General features: G+C 37.6%; 1 protein-coding gene across 1 annotated transcript in view; it reads left to right on the top strand.

Annotated features, from left to right (window-relative positions):
* PAK3 (p21 (RAC1) activated kinase 3) overlaps positions 1–23,713 on the top strand; it is a 216,630-nt gene that overhangs the window by 78,800 nt on the left and 114,117 nt on the right. The gene's annotated exons all lie outside the window — the stretch shown is intronic.

Genomic DNA, 23,713 nt, shown 5'->3' with positions numbered 1-23,713 from the left:
GAGACATGGAACTGGCTGGTCCCACACCCATGTGTGACCATTGAAGATCAGGAGGAGTGAGAGGTGCCAGCCAAACCCCAGACCAGAGTTCCAGTGCTGGTTAGAGAAGTCCCCATAATTTGTGATTGTGAAAAACAGCAGAGACTGTGATTGAGTGAGAGGGTGGGCGGCTGCACTCTTCTTTTTTTTTTTTTTTGATAATATAACAGTTGTTTTTTTTTTTTTAATTTATCTGGGTGACAATTGTTAGTAAAATTACATAGATTTCAGGTGTAAAATTCTGTATCACATCATCTATAAATCCTATTGTGTGTTCACCACACAGAGTCAGTTCTCCTTCCATCACCATATATTTGATCCCCCTTACCCTCATCTCCCACCCCACATCCCCCTTACCCTCTGGTAACCACTAAACTATTGTCTGTGTCTATGAGTTCTTGTTTCTCATTTGTTTGTCTTGTTCTTTTGTTGTTTTTGGTTTATATACCACATATCAGTGAAATCATGTGGTTCTCTGCTTTTTCTGTCTGACTTATTTTGGTTAGCATTATACTCTCAAGATCCATCCATGTTGTCACAAATGTTCCTATGTCATCTTTTCTTAACGGCGAATAACATTCTATTGTGTATATATACCACAACTTCTTTATCTATTCTTCTATCGAAGGACATTTTGGTTGTTTCCATGTCTTGGCCACCGTAAACAAAGCTGCAATGAACATTGGAGCACACGTGTCTTTATGTGTAGATGTATTCAGATATTTTGGGTAGATACCCAGGAGAGGGATTGCTGGGTCATATGGTAATTCTATTTGTAATTTTTTGTGGAACCTCCACACTGCCTTCCATAGCGGCTGCACCAGTCTGCATTCCCACCAACAGTGTATGAGGGGTCCTTTTTCTCCACAGCCTCACCAACACTTGTTACTATTTGTCTTGTTGATGGTAGCCATTCTGACTGGGGTGAGGTGATATCTCATTGTGGTTTTTATTTGCATTTCTCTGATGATTAGTGATGTTGAGCATTTTTTCATATGTCTATTTGCCATTTGTATGTCCTCTTTGGAGAAATGTCTCTTCAGGTCCTCTGCCCATTTTTCAATTGGGTTGTTTGTTTTTTTTGTTGTTGAGTTTCATGAGTTCCTTGTATATTTTGGATATTAGCCCCTTATAGGAGGCACTGTTTGCAAAAATCTTCCATTCAGTTGGTTGCCTCTATTTTGTTGATGGTTTCTTTTGCTGTGTAGAACCGTTTAAGTTCTTTTGCTATGTAGAAGCTTTTAAGTTTCATATAGTCCCATTCGTTTATTTTAGCTTTTACTTCCATTGCCTTTGGAGTCAAATTCATAAAATGCTCTTTGAACCCAAGGTCCATAAGTTTAGTACCTATGTTTTCTTGTATGCAGTTTATTGTGTCAGGTCTTATGCTTAAGTCTTTGATCCATTTTGAATTAATTTTGGTACATGGTGACAGATAGCAGTCCAGTTTCATTCTTTTGCACGTGGCTATCCAATTCTCCCAGCACCATTTATTGAAAAGGATGTGTTTCCTCCATTGTATGTTTTTAGCTTTATTGTCAAAAATTATCTGTCCATATTTATGTGGTTTTATTTCTGGGTTCTCAATTCTATTCCATTGGTCTATGTGTCTGTTTTTCTGCCAATGCCGTACTGTTTTGATTATTGTAGCCCTGTAGTACAAGCTAAAGTCAGGGTGTGTGATACCTCCAGTATTGTTCTTTTTTCTTAAGATTGCTTTGGCTATTCGGGGTCTTTTGTGGTTCCAAACAAATCTGATGATTATTTGTTCTATTTCTTTAAAAAATGCCAATGGGATTATGATGGGGATTGCATTAAATGGGTGTATTGCTTTGGGTAATACGGCCATTTTAACCATGTTGATTCTTCCAATCCAGGAGCACGAATGTCTTTCCATTTCTTTGTGTCTTCTTCAGTTTCTTTAAAAAATGTCTTACAGTTTTCAGCATACAGGTCCTTCACATCCTTGGTTACGTTTATTCCTAGGTATTTTATTCTTTTTGCTGCAATTGCAAAAGGAATTGTTTTATGTATTTCTTTTTCTGAGATTTCATTGTTAGTATATAGGAATGCAATGGACTTTTGTACGTTGATTTTGTAGCCAGGGACTTTACTGTATTCGTTGATTGTTTCTAATAGCTTTTTGGTGCAGTCTTTAGGGTTTTCTATATATAACATCATGTCATCTGCAAAGAGTGACAATTTAAATTCTTCATTCCCAATTTGGATGCCTTTTATTTCTTTCTCTTCCCTGATTGCTCTGGCAAGGAATTCCAACACTATGTTGAAAAGCAGAGGTGATAGGGGACAGCCCTGTCGTGTTCCTGAACGTAGAGCAAAGGACTTCAGTTTTTCACCATTAATTATGAGATTAGCTGAGGGCTTGTCATATATGGCCTTTATTATATTAAGGTATTTTCCTTCTATACCTTTTTTATTAAGTGTTTTAATCATAAATGGATGTTGTATCTTGTCAAATGCTTTTTCTGCATCAATTGATATAATCATATGATATTTGTCCTTTATTTTGTTTATGTGATATATCACATTGATGGATTTGCGGATGTTGAACCATCCTCGTGCCCCTGGGAAGAACCCGACTTGGTCATGATGAATAATCTTTTTAATGCATTGTTGTATTCGATTTGCTAGAATTTTGTTTAGGATATATGCATCTGTATTCATCAGAGATATTGGTCTGTAGTTTTCTTGTTTTCTGTGGTCTTTAGCAGGTTTTGGTATCAGGGTAATGTTGGCCTCATAAAATGAGTTAGGGAGAACTGTCTCTTCTTCAATTTTTCGGAAGAGTTTGAGCAGGATTGGTATTAGATTCTCTTTGAAGGTTTGGTAGAATTCACTAGTGAAGCCATCTGGTCCCGGACTTTTGCTTTTGGGAAAGTTTGGATGACTGATTCAATTTCATTACTGTTGATCGGTCTGTTTAGATTTTCCAGTTCTTCGTGGTTCAGCCTTTGAAGGCTATATGTTTCTAAGAACTTGTCCATTTCTTCTAGGTTATTGAATTTGGTGCCATATATTCCTTCATAGTATTCTTGGATGATCCTTTGTATTTCTGTGGTTTCCGTGTTAACTTCCCCTTTTTCATTTCTGATTTTGTTAATTAGTGTCTTCTCTGTTTTTATCTTAGTGAGTCTAGCCAAGGGTTTGTCAATTTTGTTAATCTTCTCAAAGAACCAGCTCGTTGTCACATTAAGTTTTTCTAATGTCTTTTTGTGCTCTGTTTCATTTAGTTTTGCTCTGATTTTTGTTATTTCCTTTCTTCTGCTGACCTTGGATTTCACTTATTCTTCTGTTTCTAGTTCTTTAAGATGTAACATGAGGTTATTTATTTGGGATTTTTCTTGTTTCTTGAGATACGCCTGTAATGATATAAATTTCCCTCTTAAAACTGCTTTCGCTGCATCCCAAAAATTTTGGTAGGTTGTATTTTCGTTGTCATTTGTTTCTATGTATCTTTTGATCTCTCCTCTAATTTCTTCTTTGACCCAGTCGTTCTTTTAAAATATGTTGTTTAATCTCCATGCATTTGTGTTTTTTCCTGCTTTCGTTTTGCAGTTGATATCCAATTTCAAAGCCTTGTGATCAGAGAATATGCTTGGTATGATTTCAGTCTTCTTAAATTTGCTGAGGCTGATTTTATGTCCCAATATATGGTCTATCCTTGAGAATGTTCCATGTACACTAGAAAGGAATGTATAGTCTGTTGTTTTAGGATGAAGTGCTCTACATATGTCAATTATGTCCATTTCATGTATGTGTCATTTAGGGCAATTATTTTGTTATTTATTTTCTGTTTGGATAATCTATCCATAGCTGTCAGTGATGTATTTAGGTCCCCTGTTATAATTGTGTTTTGGTCTCTTTCTCCCTTTAGTTCTGTTAGTAGTTGCTTGGTATATTTCGGTGCTCCCTGATTGGGGGCATAAATATTGATGACTGTTATGTCTTCTTGTTGTATGGTCCCCTTTACCATTATGAAATGTCCATCTTTGTCTCCTGTTATCTTTTTCAACCTGAAGTCTGTTTCATCTGATATCATTATGGCTACACCTGATTTTCTCTGGGACCATTAGCTTGGAGTGTCAATTTCCACCCATTCACTTTGAGTCTATGCTTGTAGGGACAAGCTGAGATGTGTCTCTTGGAGACAGCATATGGTTGGGTTTAGTTTTTTGATCCAATCTGCTACTCTGTGCCTTTTTATTGGTGAGTTCAGTCCACTTACATTTAAGGTGATTATTGATATGTGAGGATTTGATGTCATTCTATATTTATTTTTCTGGTTAGGCTGTGTCCCCATTTTTTCTTTGTCTTTTTGTTGTTGTGTATTATTTCTGTATGGTGGTATTCTATGATGTTTCCCTCTGTTTCTTCTTTTATTACAGTATGTATTTCAGTTCTGGATTTTTCTTGAGTGGTTACCCTTAAGTTTCTGTAAAAGAAAGTTTGATATTTAGAGTATTCCATTTTCTTTAGCACGCTTACTTTCTCCATTCCCATATTCCAGTTCAGGCCTTTACTGTCCCCCTTTTTATGTTTTGGTTGCCACAAATTGTCCCTGTTGATGGTGGTCGAATAGCCTCCTTTAGTATTTCTTGTAGTGTGGGTCGTGTATTAGAAAATTCCCTCAGCTTCTGTATGTCTGGAAAGGTCTTTATTCCTCCTTCATATCTAAAGGATATCTTTGCTGGATACACTATTCTTGGCTCATAATTCCTCTCTTTCAATCGTTTGAATATTTGGTTCCACTGCCCCCTGGCTTGTAGAGTTTCTGCTGAAAAATCTGATTATAATCTAATGTGCTTTCCTTTTAGGTTACCGTGTTCTTTTCCCTGGCTGCCTTGAGGATTCTTTGTCGTTGATTTTAGACAGCTTCAATACAATGTGCCTTGGAGAAGGCCTGGTGGGATTGAGGTAATTAGGTGTTCTATTTGCTTCTTGGATTTGAGGATCCAGTTCTGTCCACAAGTTTGGGAAGTTCTCATCAACAATTTGTTTGAATATATTCTCTGTTCCCTTCTCTCTTTCTTCTCCTTCTGGTATGCCAATTATTCTTATATTCCTCTTGCTGATGGAGTCAGAAAGTTCTTGTAGAGTTCTTTCATTTCCTTTAAGTCTCAGGTCTGTTTCTTCTTCCGTCTGTGTAATTTTCAGTTTTGTATCTTCGATGTCACTGATTCTTTCCTCCATCTGGTCAACTCTACTACCTATGCTGGTTATTTCATTCTTAATTTCTTCTATTGAGTTCTTAATCTCCAGAAATTTTATTTGGTTCTTTTTTCAAATTTCCGTCTCTTTTGTAAAATGCTCATGTTGTTCTTTGATTGCATTTCTGAATTCATTAAACTGCCTTTCTTTGTTTTCTTGCATCTCGTTGAGTTTTTTCAGAACTGCAATCTTGAATTCTCTGTCGTTTAAGTCACATATTTCCATATCTTTAAGTTCCTTTTCTGGAGACTTTTTAGTTTCTTTCTGAGGTGTCTTGTTGCCTTGGTTATTCATGGCAATTACTGATTTATTATTTCTCTTCCTAGACATCCACAGGAGTGGCCTCTGCAACTGGTTTATAGGAAGAGGTCTTTCTTTTGTTTTCCAGTATTTGTTGGTAGAATGTTTTATTTTCTGTCCGACTGCAGCCTTTTATGTCTCTCACACGGTAGTGCTATATTTTCTCTGCACTATTCCAGCTTTTCACACAATGGGGGGATTCCTTGCAAGACGGGCTTCTCCTCTGTTAATAGTTCGCTTGGGTCACAGGGCACAGTGTCCGTGTGGGTATGCGGAGATCTTTTCAAGTTCCAAAGCTCTTCCTGCAGCAGATTCAGAGCCCATATGTTTCAGCAGTTTTATTTACTCCTACAGGGATCCGACCAGATAGGTGGGACCAGGGGCGGGGTGAGTTGTGAGAGGTGGCCCAGAGCAACGTTGGCGATCACCACCACAGCCGGTCGTGCTTCCACAGCTCCCTCCCCACTGCTGGAACTAGTTGGGCTGTGAATCTGTGTCTGCGGTCCACAGTTCTCAGAACAGCAAATATTCTGTTCTTTTGATCTGACACTGCTACTGTTGTGCTTCTAGCACTGGGCAGGTTGGGGCGGGGTGAGCTATGGGAGGGTAGGGAGGGGGCGGCTAGTCTCAGTGCCTAAGGCTTCCGTTCTCTGCTCGGTTGTGAGGGCTTAAGCCACTGTTTTCAGCCTTCTTCCCTCAGTCTTTTCTCCGAGGTCTCTGCCATGAGCGTTGGGTTCAGCTTTGTTATATGCTGCCCCCTCAGCCCTATGGGCCATAAGTGGAGCCGTAGCAGTCCGAGTTCTTCCCTCTCCCGCAGCTGCATTAGTTCCCAGATGCAGGGATCTCAGAGCACTGAGCTAGGTCTGCGTCCTGTTCCTGCACGTCTCCGTCTCTGCACTTCTCCCTTCCCTCCTCACCCGCTCGCGCAATTCACCCACCTTTTGGTGAATTCAGTAGTGGGCCTCTTAGTCTTGCCTTTCTGCTGTGCAGGGAGTCCTTTGTGGAGTTATTGTTGTTCGATTAGTTGTAAATTACAGGGGAGCTTTACCGAGGCTCACCTCACACCGCCATTTTGATGACGTTAGTATGCGGCTGCACTCTTAAAGGGACAAAATGCAGATTTACCCACCAACAGAGTCATTGGCTCTGAGCTCCAGTACTCAGACAGCCGCTGGAGCAGTGATACGACACAAGTGTGTTGGGGGGAACTGAGTTGTCTGGCCTGAGCTAGGGCTGGAGAGGCAGCTTTCTCCTGGACAGAGGAGCTGGCAGAGACAATTGTTTCCCTGTGTGCACACACAGGTGGCCGTCATATCTGAGTCTCTGCCCAAAAATCATTCACCTTGCCCTGGTGATTTCAGATCCCACCCAACCCCACCTTTATTTATTTATTTTTTATTAGTTTCAGGTGTTCAAAGCAATGCAATAGTTAGACATTTATCATTTACATCCTTCACAAAGTGATAGCCTCTTCCCCAATCTACTATCCTTCTGACATCGCATACAGCAGTTACATTTCCACTGTCTGTATTCCTAATGCTGTACTCCACTTCTTGTAAATATATATATATATATATATATATATATATATATATATATATATTATAAATAATTATAGTTGACATTCATTATTGTTCAACTTCACCTTCAGGTGTATAGCACAGTGATCAGGCATCTACATCATCCCTGAGGTGGTCTCCCTAATAAGACAACTGTCCATCGAATACCCTACAAAATCTTTACAACATTATTGATTATATACCCCAAACTGACTTTCGTATCCCCATGGCAATCTTGTGGTTACCAATTGTGCTTTCTAATCCCCTCACCTTCTCCCTCATCCCCCCCCATCACACAACCCTCAGTTTTTCCTCTATATCACTGAGACTATTTATGATTAGTGTGTTCATTTATTCTTTTCTTTACATTCCACATATAAGTGAGATTATGTGGTATTTGTCTTTCTCTGTCTGATATATTTCACTTAACATAATGTTCTCTAGGTCCATCCATGTTGTTGCAAATGGTAAGATTTCATTCTTCTTTATTGCTGCATAATACTCCATTATATAAATGTATTACAGTTTCTTAATCCAGTTGTCTACCAATGGGCATTTCGGTTGTTTCCATGTCTTGGCTATTGTGTATAGTGCTACAATAAACAGGGGTGCATAAATTTGTTTGAACTAGACTTTTGAATTTCTCCAGATAGATACCTAGGAGTGGAATTACTGGGTCATAAGGTAGTTCCATTTTCAGGTTTCCGAGATACCTCCATACTGTTTTCCATACTGGCTGCACCAATCTGCAATGCCACCAACAGTGCTCAAGGGTTCCCTTTTTTCCACATCCTCACCAGCAGTTGTTGTTTGTTGATGTATTAATGATAGCCACTTTGAATGGGGTGAGGTGGTATCTCATTGTGGCTTTTATTTGCATTTCTCTAATGATTAATGAAGTTGAGCATTTTTTCACATGTCTGTTTGCCATCTGTGTGTCCCCTTCAGAAAAATGTCTCTTCATGTCCTCTGACCATTTTTTAATTGGGCTGTTTATTATTCTGGAGTTAAATTCAAGTGCGTTTTTTATAAATTTTGGATATTAACCCTTATCAAATATATCATTAGCAACTATCTTCTCCCATTCAGTAGGATCCCTTTTAGTTTTACTGATGGTTTCCTTTGCAATGAAAAAAGTTTTTAGTTTGAGGTAATCCTACATGTTTATTTATTTTTTTTTACATCGAGGGGATATATCAGTAAAAATCCGGGTAATGTCTGTAAAGTTTCTTCCTATATTTTCTGATAGGAGTTTTATGGTTTCAGATCTTACATTTAAGTCCTTAATCCAGTTTGTATTTATTCTTGTATATGGTGTAAGGAGGTGGTCCAGCTTCATTTGCCTGCATATGTCTGTCCGGGTTTCCCAGCACCATTTATTGAATAGATTATCTTTACACCACCGTAAATTCTTGCTTCCATTGTTGTAGATTAAATGACCATAAAGTCATGGCTTTATTTCTTTGCTCTCTATTCTGTTCCATTGATCTATGTGTCTGTTTTTATGCCAGCACCATGCTGTTTTGATTACCGTAGCCTTGTAGTATAATTTGATGTCAGGTATTGTGATACCTCCCACTTTCTTCTTATTTCTCAAGATGCCCGAGGCTATCTGGGGTCTTTAATGGTTCCATATAAATTTTAGGATTATGTAGTCTATTTCTGTGAAAAATGTCCTTGGTAGTTTGATAGGAATTGTGCTGAATCTGTATATTGCTTTAGGCAGTATGGACATTTTAACGATATTAATTATTCCTATCCATGAGCATGGTATGTGTTTCCGTCTATTTGTGTGTTCTTTAATTTCTCCCTTACGTGTATTATAATTTTCTGAGTACAAGTGTTTTACTTCTTTGATTAAATTTATTCCTACGTATTTTATAGTCTTTGAAGCAATTGTAAATGGGATTGTTTTCTTCATTTCTCCTTCTGATATTTTATTATTGGTATATACAAATGCAACTGATTTCTGAATATTAATTTTGTATCCTGCCACTTTACTAAATTCATTTATCAGTTCTAATAGTTTTTTGATGGAGTCTTAGGGGTTCTCTACATGTAGTATCATGTCATCTGCATATAAAGACAATTTTACTTCCTCCTTACCAATTTGGATGACTTTTATTTCTTTTTCTTGTCTGATTGCTGTGGCTACAACTTCCAGCACTATGTTGAATAGAAGTGGACAAAGTGGGCAGCCTTGCCTTGTTCCTGATCTTAAGGGGAATGGTTTTAGCTTTGCCCCATTGAGTATGATGTTAGCTGTGGTTTTATAATATATGACTTTTATTATGTTGAGATATAGTCCTTCTATTCCCACTTTATTAAGAGATTGTATCACAAATGGCTGCTGCATTTTGTCAAATGCTTTTTCTGCATCTATTGATATGATCATATGAGTTTTATTTTTCATTTTGTTAATGTGCTGTATCACATTAATTTATTTGCAGATGTTGAACCATTCTTGCATACCAGGAATGAATCCCACTTGATCATGGTGTATGATTTTTTAATGTCTTGCTGAATTCTGTTCCTTAATATTTTTTGAGGATTTTTGCATCTATGTTCATTAGAGATATCGGCCTGTAGTTTTCTTTTTTTGTGGTGTCCTTGTCTGATTTTGGGATCAGGGTAATAGTAGCCTCCTAAAAAGTTTTTGGGAGACTTCCCTCCTTCTAAATATTTTGGAATAGTTTGAGGAGAATAGGTGATAATTCTTTTTTGAATGTTTTGTAAAATTCACCTGTAAAGTTCCAGGGCTTTGTTTGTTGGGAACTTGTTGATTACTGATTCAGTTTCCCTGGTAGTAATCAGTCTATTCAGGTTTTCCGTTTCTTCTTGAGTTAGCTATGGAAGGTTGTATGCTTCTAGAAAATTGTACATTTTTTCCAGATTTTCTACGTTGTTGGCATATAGTTGCTCAAAGTAATTTCTTAAATTTTTTTTTTGTATTTCTGTGGTGTCGGTTGTCATTTCTCCTCTTTCATTTCTGATTTTATTAATTTGGGTCCTCTTTCTCTCTCTCTCTCTCTCTCTCTCTCTCTCTCTCTCTCTCTCTGTCTCTCTCTCTCTCTCTCTCTCTCTCTCTCTCTTATTTCTTTTATTTTTTTTTGATGAGTGTAGCTAAAGGTTTGTCAATTTTGTTTATCGTCTCTAAAAAGCAGCTCTTGCCCAATCATACATTTGTCTATTTATTCTTCATCCAACTTCTATTGAGTAATTATTGTGTACTGGGCAATAAACTAGACTCTAGGGCCATAATGAGAAAAAAAAATCTCTTGGATTCATTGGTCTTTTGTATTGTTTTTGTATTGTTTTTTTTCATCTCTATTTCATTTATTTTCGCTCTGATCTTTATTATTTCCTTCCTTGTACTCCCTTTGGGCTTATTTTACTGTTCTTTTCCCAGATCCCTTCAGTGTAAAGATAAACTGTTGATTAGTGATTTTTCTTGTTTCTTTAGGTAGGCCTGCATTGCTATGAATTTCCCTCTTAGGACTGCTTTCACTGCATCCTATAGATTTTTGTGTGGTGGAGTTTTCATTTTCATTTGTGTCGAGATATCTTTTGATTTCTTCCTTGATCTCATTGTTGACCCATTTTTAATTTAGTAACATGTTACTGAGCCTCCATGTATTTGTGTGTCTTCCAGTTTTTTTCCTGTAGTTGATTTCTAATTTCATAGCACTGTGGTCAGAGAAGACAATTGGTATGATTTCAATTTTCTTAAATTTATCAAGACTGGTTTTGTTGCCTAACATGTGGTCTATCTTGGAAAATGTTCCATGTGCGCTTGAAAAGAATGTATATTCTGCAGCTTTGGGGTGAAATGCTCTGAAAATATCGTTTAAATCCAACTGGTCCAATGTGTCATTTAAGACAGGTTTTTCCACGTTTATTTTCCATCTGGAAGACCTGTCCCTTGTTGTCAGAGGTGTGTTGAAATCCCTTACTATGATAGTGTTCCTGTTGATCTCTGTCTTTATGTCAGTGAATATCTCTTTTATATATTTAGGTGCTCTTATGTTGGGTGCATAGATGTTTACTACGGTTATGTCCTCTTGTCAGATTGGTCCCTATATTATCATGTAGAGGCCATCTTTATATTTTAATATATTCTTCATTTTAAAGTCTATTTTGTCAGATATAAGTATTGCAACTCCAGCTTATTTCTCATTTCCATTTGCATGAAATATCGTACTCCGACCCTTCAGTTTGAGCCTGTTTGTCTTTTGATCTGAGGTGGGTCTTTTGTATACAACATATGCAAGGGTCTTGCTTTCTTATCCACTCAGCCACTCTATGTGTTTTGTTTGGAGCATTTAATCCATTTACATTTAAAGTGGTTATTGATAGGTACATAGTTATTGCCATTTTTAAATGTGTAGTTAGATTGTTTTCATCTTTCTTCTGCTTACAGAAGTCCTTTTAGTATTTCTTGCAATGCTGGCTTCTTGGTAATAAATTGCTTTAGCTTATTCCTTTCTGGGAAGCTCTTTACCTCTCCTTCAATTTTAAATGATAGCTTTGCTGGATAAAGCAACCTAGGTTGTAGGCCTTTGTTTTCCATCACTTTGAGTACCTTCAGGCCAGGTGGGAGAGGCAGAAGGTACTCAAAGTGATGGAAAACAACTGCCTCTCCCACCTGGCCTGCAATGTTTCTGTAGAAAAGTCATTTGATAATCTTATAGGAGTTCCCTTGTATGTAACCCACTGTCTTTCTCTTGTTGCTTTTAGGATTCTCTCTTTGTCTTTAAACTTTGCCATTTTAACTATAATGTGTCTTGGTGTGTACGTGTTTGGGTTTATCCTCGTTGGAACTCTCTGCACTTCCTCGGTTTATGTCAGTTTCCTTCACCAGGTTAGGGAAGTTTTCAGTCATTATTACTTCAAATATGTCCTTGATCCTTTGCTCCCTCTCTTCATCTTCTGGTATTCCTATGATGTGCATGTTGTTGCTCTTAATGTTATCCCAGAGGTCTCTTAAACCATTTTCATTGTTTTTTTTATTCTTATTTCTTTTTGTTGTTCCACTTGGGTGATCTCTGCTAATTTGTCTACTAAGTCTCTGATTCGATCTTCTGCCTCATTTAACATGCTGGTAATTCCTTCAAGTGTGTTCTTTATTTCAGTTATTGTATTCTTTAGTTCTTCCTGGTTGTTCATTATGAATTCTCTATCCTTCTTTATGTCATCACTAAGCTCCTTAAACATTCTTGTCATCAGTGTTCTGAACTCTGTCTCTGATGGCTTGGTTACCTCTATTTCATTTAGTTCAAATTCTGGAGGTTTCTTCTGTTCTTTTATTTGGGACATGTTTTCTTTGTTTTCCCATTCTAGCTGACTCTCTGTGTTTGCTTCAATGAATTAGGTAGATCCCCTAGAATTCTCGGTCCTTGCTGGGTGACGTTATGTAGTATGTGTCCTTTATATTTGACTTGCACCGATCCTCTATTCTCCTGTGTGTTTGCTCCAAAGGTGACCCTTGTGTTGTGTATATTGTCCTGTTAAAATTGAGCTTTAATTGCTTTTGGCTTGTCAGTAGTTGAGATTGACTCCTAGGCTGACTAGTTGTGAGACTTGGCTCTGTCCACAGTGAATGATTTGCTGCATGAGGGTTGACCGCTCAAATGAGTCTTAGCCCCTATGGGCTATTGTGTCTGCAGAGAATTCCCTCTGGGTGTGTCACTTGTAGGTCAAACGGTAGTACTCTGCGTTGGTCTGGAGTTGGCCTCTGGGTGTGTTGAATCTTGTACCTCTTAAGCTGGGCCCTGTGGTAGGGCAATTTCAGAACAAAACAAATCACCAAGCACAACAACAACAACAACAAGAAAGAACAAACCGAGTACACTCACATGTAAAAACAACTGATAACCCACATTCAACATAGGTGAAAATAACAAAAATGCAATAATAAAACAAAACAAAACAAAATAAAAAATAGCAGCGCCAGTCTTGGCTTAAGCCCGCCAAGTAATCTCCAGGTTGCCCTCTGCTCTACCAAAGAGTCCTCTGCATCTTGTGCAGGCAGAGCCATCCACCTGGTGCTCCAAATGACCCTGGCACTGCAGTTCTAGATGAGTGGGGCTATGAGGTTGGATGGTAGTTTTTACAAAGTCAGTGCAGTTTCTGCTATTGCCTGCACATATGTTCACTGAGAGTACCACAGCCAGCTTTGTGCCCAGGTCTCCTGAGTCTTAGGACACTTCTTCTCTGTGTGTGTGTGTGTGTGTGTGTGTGTGTGTGTGTGTGTGTAAGGCGTGAGATTTCTGACCTGCTGTAAGCCCAGAGCTGCCTCAGCCACCTGCTGCTGACCCCTGGGTATGTCTCCAGGGTTGTAATTGCCCTGCCCTAGGTAGGCCAGAAAAGGTCCCACCCCACACACATTTTCGACACATCCAAGCCGCTTCCAGTGGCTTTTTTCGTATAGACCACTGGCCTTAACTCATGCTGCAGACTTTCATAAGGTCTCTCAAAGGTTCACGGAACCCAGACAGGGAGCATGTGGCTTGAGCATGTCCTGTACCCTTGGCTGAGCAACCCTAAGCTTAGCAATAGTGACAGCCAGCTGTGGTTCAAGTCTTGGCCTCTTAAAGCTCTTCCAAGCACAGCACAGGTAGCAGCCATCTGCTGATTTCTTTGTCATTCCTGCCGGGTGTCCCTGGGTGGGTCATGGGCTGTGGCTGAACTTGACCTACAGTGAATGCCCACCAAGGTGTTCCTGGGTCTGTTGCCTCCAGTGGCCAGCTTAAAAAGGATCTGGATCATCACCCAGCCCCCTCCAAGATTGCCAAGGTATGAAATGGGCAGGCACCAGAGTCCTTATGAGACAGATTCTGCTCTATAGGGTTAGCCCCTACAGAACAGCTCTTCCACTGTAGTCAAGGCCAGTCCTCACAACCAGAGAGCCCAAGGGTCAGTCACTCACATTGATGTGCAATTATCAACCAAGGCTCAACTACAACAGGAGGGCACATGCAACCACACAAGGGACACACCTAGAGCGTTTGGCTCAGGTGACCAGAAAGACTGCATCACTGATTCCCACACCTACTACATAAGGCCACTCTACTAGGACCAGAAGACACAGCAGCCCTACCTAATACATAGAAACAAACACAGGTAGGCAGCCAAAATGGGGAGACATAGAAACATGTTCCAAATAAAAGAACAGAACAAAGCTCCAGGAAAAGAACTAAGTGAAATGGAGACAAATAATCTACCAAACACAGAGTTCCAAACACTGGTTAAAAGAATGCACAGTGATCTCAGGGAGAACTTCAACAGTGAGACAGGAAGCATAAAAATGGCAATATAAAACATTAGAAAGAACCAGTCAGAAATAAAGAATGCAATAATGGTAATGAAGAATATATTACAGGAATCAACAGTAGATTAGATGAAGCAGAGGATCCAACCAGTGATATAGAAAATAAGGTAGCAGAAAACATCCAACCAGAACAGCAAAAAGAAAAAAAATAATCCAAAAACTTGAGAAGAGTTTAAGGGGCCTCTGGGACAACGTAAAGGGTACCAACATTCGCATTATAGGGGTACCAGAAAGAGAAGAGAGAGACCAAGAAATTGAAAACCTATTTGAATAAATGACAGCAACTTCCCTAACCTGGCAAATGAAATAGATATACAAACCCAGGTAGCACAGAGATTCCCAAGCAGGATGTACCCAAAGAGGCCAACAACAAAACACATCATAATTAAAATGCCAAAGATTCAAGACAAGGAGAGACTCTTAAAAGCAGCAAGAGAAAAGCAGTTAGTTACTACAAGGGAGCCCCCATTAGACTGCCAGCTGATTTCTCAACAGAATTTTTGCAGGCCAGAAGGGATTAGCAGGAAATATTCAAAGTGATGAAAAGAAAGGACCTACAACCAAGATTACTCTACCCAGCAAAGCTATCATTTAGAATTGTAGGACAGATAAAGTGCTTCAAAGACAAGAAAAAGCTAATGGAGTTCATCACCACCAAACCAGTATAACAAGGAATCCTAGAGGGACTTCTTTAAGATGGGAGGGGGTTTAGGAGTGGGTGAAAAGTGGAAGGGATTAAGAAGTACAAATTGGTTGGTACACAGTAGTCATGGGGATGTAGGGTATAGCATAAGGAATATAGTCAATAATATGCAATAACTCTATATGGTGCCATATATGTAGATACTAGATCTATCAGGGTGATAGATTGCAATGGGGTTGGGGGTAGTATGAAAAGGTGAAGGTATTATGAAATACAAATTAATAGTTACAAAATAGTCCTGGGAATGTAAAGTATAGGGAATAGAATCAATAATATGGTAAGAACTATGTATATTACCAGGTAGTACTAGGTAGGGGTATCACTTCCTAAATTATATAAATGTCTAACCACTATGCTATACACTAGAAACTAATATAAATTAATACTGAATGTCAACTTGAATTGGGAAGTTTAAAAAATGGGGAAAAGATCAATAATATCCTGATAGCATGGTACAGTGTCAGATGGTTGGAGGACTTATCATAATGATCACTTATTAAGCATAGGGAATAAAATCAATAACATGGCAATAACACTATATAGTGCTAGGTGGATACTGTTGAATAACTATGATGTATACCTGAAACTAATATAATATTGTATGTTATGTCTATTTTAATTTTTAAAAATCTTTAAAATAAGAAAATAAGTAACGTAATTCAAAGTCTTTGGAAGTGCTATAGTATCTGAAAGACTACCCATGCAGGTTAGACAGATCTTAGTAAGGTTTCCCTTTATGTGATTTTCATTTTGATATCCTGATAGAAATTATTTCCTGCCTCATTTGCTTCCTTAAGAGTGAAATAATTGGTATTAGTGAAAGTTTCCTAACTGTTTATTCAGTCATAGATAATCAAGCTGATTCTTCCTTTTATAGGAGATAAATTCTGGCCTGCTTTATGTCACCCTGGGTGGCCAGTGTGACAGCAGTAGATCATTAGTGGTAAAGAATAAAGGCTCTGATATTGTACAGCAGTTCTTCAAAATTTAAAAATACAATTACCGTATGATCCAGCGATTCCACTTCTGGATCTGTCGCGTCCAGTGCAACACTGGCAGTGAGGGTGAGAGAAGGGGCGACTTGGGTTAAGTTTTTTAAGAAAGAAAGAAACAGAGACTTAATGCAGTTAAATCTCAGAAGGCCGAGAACTGACTCTGGGTGGTGAACACACAATGTAATTTATAGATGATGTGATACAGAATTGCACACCTGAAATCTATGTAATTTTACTAACAATTGTCACCCCAATAAATTTAAAAAATAATAAAAAAATAAGATATTTAGGAGCAAATTTAACCAAGGAAGTATAAATCCTCTTTACACTGAAAACTATAAAACATTGATAAAAGAAACTGAAGAAAACACAAATAAATGGAAAGATACCCCGTGGGGGGAAAAAAAATTTGGTAACACACTTGAAAAGGTTTTCAACATACTACTGGCTATAGCACCCTGTTGGAGAACCACTGTACTATTTTCTCATTGTCTTACTCTTTTGCCCTATTTTAAAATATAACAACTGATTAATACAAAAAAAAAAGGAAGGCCAAGGGCCTCACAGTCATGAAAGACTGGAGCCCAGAATTAAGTCGACTGGGTTTGGTTTTTGTTTTGTTTTGTTTTGTTTTGTTTTGTTTTAAATTTATTGGGGTGACAATTGTTAGTAAAATTACATAGATTTCAGGTGTACAATTCTGTATCACATCATCTATAAATTACATTGTGTGTTCACCACCCAGAGACAGTTCTCCTTCCATCACCATATATTTGATCCCTCTTACCCTCATCTCCCACCCCCCACCCCCCTTACCCTCTGGTAACCACTAAACTATTGTCTGTGTCTATGAGTTTTTTTGTTGTTGTTTTTTTGTTTTGTTTTTTGATAAGTATTCAAGTGAGTAGCAGTGTTTTTGGCATGGTCTGTGAGACTCATTTATCACGTTTTAGAAATATCCCAAACCAATTATGTTGATCTTTAAACAGCCAAAGCAGAAAGTCCTAGAGGTGAGATATGTTACTCCCTTGAGGGACATATATCACATGTCGAAATTGTTTTACAGAGCTGAGCAGAGAGAGCTTAATCTTATCACTCTGAAGACTCTTCTCACAATTAGGTGAGAGGGGGAAGCCAGAGTCAGCAGCGGCGTTTCCCAGGCTGGGGGAAGGGAAGACAAGGCCCCTTCCCAGATCTTTCTAAGGCAGCTCATGGGGGTCTCCACGGGGTTGCGTCTGGCTTGAGTTGCCCCCCGCCCATGGGGAATCCTACTCATCATTGATTGCAAACCCTCTTTTGGATACTAAATAGAGATAAATATACAGTCCCAGAGATGCACAGTCTCACAGACTCTTCTTTCGTTAAGGAAAGACACAAGGGCAATTGGTTAGGCTGTTGTGTGACAACATGGATCTATATACCCAAAATAATTGAAAAAACAGTCTCAAACAGATATTTCTATGTCCACATTCATAGCAGAATTATTCACAATAACCAAAAGGTGGAAGTAACCTAAATGTCCGTCAATGAGTGAATAGGTTAAAAAAAAAGAAAAAATTGGTATATCCATATAATGGAATATTAGTCTTAAAAAGGGAAGAAAATCCTGATATATTCTACAACATGGATGAACTCTAAGAACTTTATGCTAAGTGAAATAATCCAGTCACAAAAAGACAAATACTGTATGATTCTACTTTTATGAGGTACCTAGAGTACTCAAAATTATAGAGACAGAAAGTGATTGCTGGGGGAGGCAGAAATGGGGAGTTGCTGTTTAATGGGTACAGAGTTTCAGTGTTGCAAGATGAAGAGCTCTGGAGATGGATGGTGGTGACAATTGCTCAAGAATATGAATACATTTAACATTACTGAACTGTACGCTTCAAAATGGCTAAGACACTACATTTTATGTTATGTATATTTTACCACAATTAAAAATAAAATTTAAACATGCAATGTGATATATAGATGATGTATTACAGAATTGTACACTTGAAACCTATGTAACTTTGCTAACAATTGTCATCCCAATAAACTTTAATAATAATTTAAAAAAAAAGAATGAAGGCCCTGGACATAGGCCTTATTTCTCCACTTACAAGCTGTGCAACTTTGGGGAAATGACTTAGCTTCTCTGAGCTTCTCTTCCCTCAACTTTAACTGGGAATAGTAACAGTACCTACCTCCTAAAACTTGTGTAAATATTGAATGTGATAATGCATGTAATATACTTAGTGCATTACCTAGCAATGCTATCTGTTTATTAATTTTAAGCTACTATTACTATTATTTTAGATGGCAACAAGAGGAAAAACATACTATCTCAACACATAAGGCTTGAATGAGGTGATGGTACTTGTGCCTTGCTCAGAGTTCCCAAAATAGAACAGAATGTAGCCCTCCTATTCTCACTTGTCATTTCCTCTTCTTTTTCTTTGTCATGACAGCATACTGGGCCACATTAAAAACAGCTTGTGAAGGGAGGTACTAGCAAAGTGGGAAAGACAAAAATGCCAACCTTCCATGATCAACACATACCTTACCTCCCTTGATTTAATATCATTATTGTGCAATAATGACTGGGTATCCTGGCACATAAATAGTTGTTAATTTTTTAGTTAGGTCAGTTATTTTAAACACCAGCCTGCTAGAATGGTCTGTGTATTGATTTTTATTTTTGTAAACAGTTTATATCTTCAAAGATAGTGTATTTTTTTAAGCTTGCTTCAATTGTTTTGCTTGTTGAATTAAAACTGAATCTATATAATGACCAAAATATTCTCTCAAATCAGAAAAAATATGATGATCTCACTGTTTGGAGATAAAACCACTGGATATTCATGTATTTAACATATATTTATTAAGTGCTTCCTTAAAAACGCTAGGGAATTTGGAGCTCAGTCTGGTAAGGGAAGAAAAGTATGAACATAAACAAGCTCAACACAATATGGATCATGTTACATACCATAAAATATGTCCATTAGCTATGAGAATTCAGAGAAAAGAGATTATTTTTAGCTGGGGAGGGAAAAGGAAGCAGGCCCTTGTCTCCAAGGGCTTAAGCTCAGTGCCTGGTTCAAAGTGGTATTTTGTGCATATTTATCGAAAAGTTGAGTTAGAAAATGGTTCATGTAAAAGCTAGCAATTGAGCTATGTCTTAAAGGTCAGATGGATTTGGATCTGTGAAGATGGGCAAGGGCATTTTAAGCAAAAGGAAAAGCATGAGAAAGGACATAATCCTGAGGAAAGCAAGGATCTGAGAGAGGGCAGTGGGTTTGAATGAAGACTGTAATGCAAGAAAGGGAATCATAGGAATTAAGCATTGGAAGTTAAGTTGGAGCCAAATCATAGAGGCCCTTAAATGGTATTCTAAGAAATCTGGGAATTTTTCTGTGTACAGTGGAAAGCCCTTGAAGTTTTCTGGCAAAGGAGAGTTAATGATTAAATTTATACTTTGGGAAGAATGATCTGACAGCAGATGGCCAGAATGAATTAAGGACAGTTGAGACTGGATGAAGGAAGACCAATTGGGGGAATATTGCAAGCCTCCAGGCCAGAGGTAATAAATCCCTAAATGGGATAGTGGCAGTAGGAATGGAGATTGTTCAAATTCCCAAGATGTTTAAGTTATTTAGTGGAGGTTGAAGTCAAAGATGATTGTAGGCTTAGAATGATATGTGGGTGGCCAAAAAGATGGGAATGTTATCTTTCAGGAGACGCAAATTTTTGTGACAAGATATTGAGTTTCCTATTGAACAGTTTGAGTTTGAAGGGCTGGCAGGATTTCCAGGTGGAGACAATTGATTAAACTGCTTCATTAAAGCTGGGTTTCTCTTGATTGAATTAACTGAATTAGACCTTAGTTCAGATTGGATCACTTCAGTGGGATTCAGAATGGAGAATTACACCTTGTGTTCCCCTTATGGTTCTAAAGGGAGATTGCACTTTGCACTGCTTATGTTTTTTTGTTTCTTTTGTTTTATTTTGCATTACAAACACTCCCAGTAGACCCAGCTATCCTATAGGATCTGATTTAATGGGATTGACAACCCTTTATTCACAGCCTGACCTGATTACAACTTTTGGCATCCTCTAGTAGCCTGGGTGGAAATTAAAACAGAATCAATGTTGTATTCACTAAATGTATTAAACTAATGGCTATATAATTAATATTGAATTCAGCAATACCTTCCATAGTCATATGACATATGTTTCACTGCTCACTCATGGTAGCTTCTTTAATATTAGAGTATTAAGTGCTAAATACTGTTCAGGGACCTACTCTTCAATTTGATGCCGCTTTTTAAATTTTATATTTTTATTGTACTGTTGAGAGTGAAGTAATGCATTTATAATACTGGGCTATTATAAATCCACTGGGCGAGTGGATGGTAACAGCAAAAATATGAATATACCATGATTTGTGCTTAGAGAACCTGGGTGTACAGTTGACAGATTGTGCTTTTAATTTGTAGTACTGATTTAATTTGTCCATCTAGATTAGTGATTCTTTTACTTCACCGTGCATCAGAATTGACTGGAGAGTCTCTTAAAATGCAGATCCTAGGGCTCTACTCCCAGAGTAGATCTGGAATGGAACCTTGATATCTACATTTTAAGCGAGCACCAAAAGTGATCCACAGACTACTGTTTGCATTATCTAAAGTCTCTGAAGTCCTTACTTCTAATTCCTATGAGTTTTATAAGTTAAACTCAAAGAAAGGAGAGTTTTCTATGGTAGTTCCTCCAGCTGGTGTGTTCTCTGGAGCAGGGTTTATAACTTGGAGTTCATGGATGAGCTTCAGAAGATCTATGATCCCTTGAAATTGTATGTAAGAACATGTGTCTACCTGCATTTGGAGGATGACAGGCCAAACCCTTTAGAATGCTAAAATAGTCTAGGACCCAATTCAGGTTAAGAATTACCTCCCCTGTCCCAGTGTGTGTCATAATAAGAGTGTCAAAAATACCTAATCTTGCAAATGGTAACATTCCATTCTTTTTTATGACGGAGTAATATTCCATTGTATATATGTACTACCTCTTCTTTATCCAATCATCTATTGATGGGTACTTGGGTTGCTTCCATATCTTGGCTATTGTAAATAGTGCTACAATGAACATAGGGGTGCACATACCTTTTTGAATTAGTGTTTTGGATTCCTATGGATAAATATGCAGAAGTGGAATTGCTGGGTCATAAGGTAATTCTATTTTTAATTTTTTGAGGAACCTCCATACTGTTTTTCATAGTGGTTGTACCAATTTACAATCCCATCAACAGTACATAAGGGTTCCCTTTTCTCTGCATCCTCATCAACACTTGGTGTTTTTGATTTATTGCTGATAGCCATTCTTACAGGTGTGAGGTAATATCTTATTGCAATTTTAATTTGCATTTCTGTGATGATTAGTGATGTTGAACATTTTTCATATGTCTGGTGGCTATGTGTATGTCCTCTTTGGAGAAACGTCTATTCAGATCCTCTGCCCATATGTTAATGGGCTTTTTTTCTTTTTTTTGGTGTTGAGTTGTATGAGTTCTTTATAAATTTTGGATATTAATCCCTTTTCACATGTATCATTGGAAAACATCTTCTCCCATTCAGTAGGTTGTCTTTTTGTTTCAATAATGGTTTCTTTTTTGTGTAAAAAATTTTAGTTTGATGTAGTCCTTTTTCATTTTTTTTTCTTTTGTTTCCCTTTCCTGAGGAGATGTATCAGAAAAAAATACTACTAACAGCAATATTAGAGAGTTTACTATATGAGTTTTCTCTTAGATTTTTTTTCTTCTAGGAGTTTTATGGTTTTGGGTGTTGCATTAAGTCTTTAATCCATTTTGAGTTTATTCTTGTATATGGTGTAAGAAGGTGGTCCAGTTTAATTTTTTGTGTGTTATCTGTTAGTTTTCCCAACACCGTTTATTGGATGAACCTAGAGGGTATTATGCTTAGTGAAATAAGTCACACTGAAAAACACAAATACCGTATGATCTCACTTATATGGGAATCTAAAGAACAACATAAAGGAACAAACAAAGCAGAAACAGACTCATAGATACAGAGAACAAACTGATGGTTGCCAGAGAGGAAAGCGGATGGAGAGTTAGGTAAAAAAAGGTGAAGGGATTAAGAAATACAGATTGGTAGTTACAAAACAGTTATGTGGATGTAAAGTATAGCATAGAGAATATAGTCAATAATGTTGCAACAACTATGTACAGTGCCAGGTGGTTACTAGACTAATTGGGAGGGAATCACTGCATAAATTATATCAATGTCTAACCTCTAGGCTGTTTACCTGAAACTAACATAAAATAATATTGAATGTCAACTGTAACTGAAAAAATAAATAAATTATTTTTAAAAATACCTAGTTTCAAAAAGACAAAAATATTCCGTACTTGATAGCCATGTATCTATACTTACTATCTATCTATATTTTTACAAGTTTAGACATGTTAGACATAATGATTCTCATCCAGGAAGAAAAATTTTACCCTTGACTCCCAAATATACCACTAGAAAAACCTGTTAACCAAGCAAAGCTAAGTTTATTAAACTTACAGCAGCGAGAAAGAGTACTAAATTGATAGTCTTAGCAACGTCTTAGAATGTGGATGTCAGGGGAGAATGTTTACAGGGTTTTAGCCCATGGATGTGTGGTATTGAAGCAGGTCTTGCAAGGCAAGGTACAGGTTAGGATTGTACAGTGTTTGTGATAAAATAGTTTTGGACTGAGGAATAAGTGAAGTGAGGGTCTTGAAGAGAGTCTTGGCAAACAGGCTGTTATCTTTTTAAATGATTTTTATTAAAATATAGCTAACACATAACATTATGTTGGTTTCAGGAGTACACCATAGTTATCAAACATTTACATACCTAAAGAAGAGATCACCATGATAAGTACAGCAGCCATCTGACAATGTACTATGCCATCACAATATTATTGACTATATTCCCTATGCTGTACATTAACTCCCCATGACTTATTTGTGTTATACTTGGAAATTTGATCCTTATTCCTATTCATCTTTCTCCCCCTTTTTAATTTTTCAATTCCAACTGACATTCAGTATTATTTTATATTAATTTAAGGTGTACAGCATAGTGATTAGACATTTGTAAGTTATGCAGTGATTCCACCCTCACTAGTCTAGTACCCACCTTGCATTATATTAGTGACTGTATTCCCTATGCTTTACTTTACATCTCCATGAATATTTTGTAACTACCAACTAGTACTTATTAATCTTTGCACCTTTTCACCCTGCCCCCCAACCCCCCTCGCATCTATCACCCTGATAGATCTAGTACGCATTTAACACCCCCATGACTGCTTTGTAACAAACAATTTGCACTTCTTAACCCCTTTCCCTTTCTGACCCATCCCCAACCCCCCCCCCACCCATCTGGTAATCATCAAAATGTTCTCTATATCTATGAGTTTGTTTCTCTTGTTTCTTTATTTTGTTCTTTAGATTCCATATATAAGCAAAATAACATTGCATCTTTTTTCACTGTGGATATTCTCCACTCATGCCACCATATATGGC

The sequence above is a fragment of the Rhinolophus ferrumequinum genome, chromosome X (genome assembly GCF_004115265.2).
Source record: "Rhinolophus ferrumequinum isolate MPI-CBG mRhiFer1 chromosome X, mRhiFer1_v1.p, whole genome shotgun sequence".
Taxonomy (NCBI): Eukaryota; Metazoa; Chordata; class Mammalia; order Chiroptera; family Rhinolophidae; genus Rhinolophus; species Rhinolophus ferrumequinum.
The sequence above is the reverse complement of the archived record's forward strand: the minus strand, read 5'-3'. Positions and strand labels throughout refer to the sequence as shown.